The sequence below is a fragment of the Dendroctonus ponderosae genome, unplaced genomic scaffold (genome assembly GCF_020466585.1).
Source record: "Dendroctonus ponderosae isolate FM_Combo_2020 unplaced genomic scaffold, Dpon_F_20191213v2 Dpon_F_20191213_7, whole genome shotgun sequence".
Taxonomy (NCBI): domain Eukaryota; kingdom Metazoa; phylum Arthropoda; class Insecta; order Coleoptera; family Curculionidae; genus Dendroctonus; species Dendroctonus ponderosae.
The window spans coordinates 2936725-2938704 of record NW_026018916.1 but is presented as its reverse complement, the minus strand read 5'-3'; the positions used below and the strand labels follow the sequence as shown (position 1 = coordinate 2938704).

General features: G+C 36.0%; 1 long non-coding RNA gene across 8 annotated transcripts in view; it reads left to right on the top strand.

The window, feature by feature from the left end:
* The window catches only part of LOC109539300, a 17695-nt gene that overhangs the window by 10121 nt on the left and 5594 nt on the right, over positions 1 to 1980 (top strand). For 7 of the 8 annotated variants that reach the window (XR_007281996.1, XR_007281995.1, XR_007281997.1 and 4 more), the window contains one exon: positions 1639 to 1751. The exons of the other annotated variant lie outside the window; for it this stretch is intronic. This is a non-coding gene — a long non-coding RNA (uncharacterized LOC109539300). The remainder of the gene's footprint in view (positions 1 to 1638; positions 1752 to 1980) is intronic. 8 annotated transcript variants of the gene reach the window in all.

Genomic DNA, 1980 nt, shown 5'->3' with positions numbered 1-1980 from the left:
CACATAAAAACTGATGATGGTGGAAAAATACACCGAAACGTATTTTGATTGATAAATAGAGACAATAAATGACTGAAACCCAGGAATGAATTTAATGAATTTTGTCGTTGTTGACAAATATTATTTTTGTTTATTAATTGTCAATTTCGGAAAAAAAAATTCTCATTCGATTATGCTAGCGTGATCTAAGTCTTACCTGCAATAATTGACGGTTCTTTTGGCGCAACATCGACGACGATCGGGATTTTCGAGATGTTATTCCAACAAGTTCACCGTGCAATAATGATTCAAAAACTGAAATATGTTACATTCATGTTTTAGTAAACGTACTCTTAATAAGCCTGTTACTTCAAAGTAGGCATACCTACCTCCATCTCCAGTTAGCCGCATTTTCAACAAAAATGGGTCCTCATTGTGCTCCTCCAGCACTGTATGTCAGTCAATGTCCAGTCCTGAAGGAAACGGAAATATTTATAAATCTTACTGAGATGAAAATCAAATAAAAGTTCCCTGATAATTTAAACTATTACATATGGAAGACAAGCAGAGGCTGTATAGGACTGTCCCTAGACAGTCTTCGTGAGCCTCATCACACTTACATGGGATTCGCGACATTTCAGAAAACAAATCCCCAAAAATTGTAAAGCACTGAATAGGCACTTTTCATGCTAAATCTTTTAAGTCAAAATCTCATAGTGATTTAACGTTTTGAACTCTTTCGAAGTCAGCTCTGGGCCCAGAGGAATTTCGATTGGATATAGTTATGTAGATTCCAAATCAAATTTATTCCTGGGTTTCAGTCATTTATTGTCTCTATTTATCAATCAAAATACGTTTCGGTGTATTTTTCCACCATCATCAGTTTTTATATGTAGCGTTGTTGCTGCTGTTTCCGTCATTTCAAACCCAGGAATGAATTTGATTTGGAATTGAAACACAGTCAGAAAAGTATAACAATGTTAAGTAGATTGCCAGGAATCTCCAAATTCGAAGTACCCATATAAAACTCTCTAAGCACGCATTTGTTGATAAGGTACAATGATATGAAAATCAGACTTTGTGATAGGTACCTACATGATTAAGCATGGGTGTTCTTGACATCAAAATCCAGTAGTTATTAAAAACGGAATAAGAAGAGAAAGTGAAACGGTTACAAAACTGGTTTTGCTTGTAACCGCAGACGTAATTTATTGGCTTTATATTACGCTTTTGTCCGCTTGGTCGATTTCACCAAGTTATTTAGTCCAGTGAATCATCGACTGCTTTTGGAGACGGTTTAACGTTGACCTGACAATTTCAAACAAATGCCACGGCAGAAGAATGGCCCCAAGCACCCAGGTCTAGAATGCTTTGTATTGTTTTCATGGCTATAAAATAATCTTGTAGGTTTCAGGTAGATATGACTTTAGACCTTTTTATTTTTTCGCAATAGGTACCCTCTTGACGCCGTACCTAGTTGGTGCGAATAATTTAACAATGTTTCTTTTCTAAAACAATTAGTCAGTAAACAATCTGGCGTTCCCCTGTCTTGCTAAATGCGGTCGTCAAGAAAATGATAAATATCGCATTAAATTGCCGCCTTGATTGCCGTTCAGCGAATAATCGTGTTGACCTGTTTAATTTTTTATCCACTTTTAGCCAAGGCCAACCCACGGTCATGATGAATTATTCAAGGCACAGCCTCCGCAGTTCTCCGAGATAACTGGGATTGTTTCGTATTTATACACATGTATTCGTCGAAACTGCAGAAGGTATAGTTTTCTTTTAGATAAGTTCTATATTGTTGAGGCGGATTATTTTTTTTTCAAACTTCTTTTTGGGTGTTTTGCCTCAAAAATGTTTGTCTTTAAAAAAGAGAGAATTTCCTCACGTCTTTTATTAAAGATTGATAAACAGTGCTCCTATTTCGCAATAAGAACGAATTATTTATCAAAAAGTAATCAAGAACTATCACCTAGAGGGTATCCTGCGACACACTTA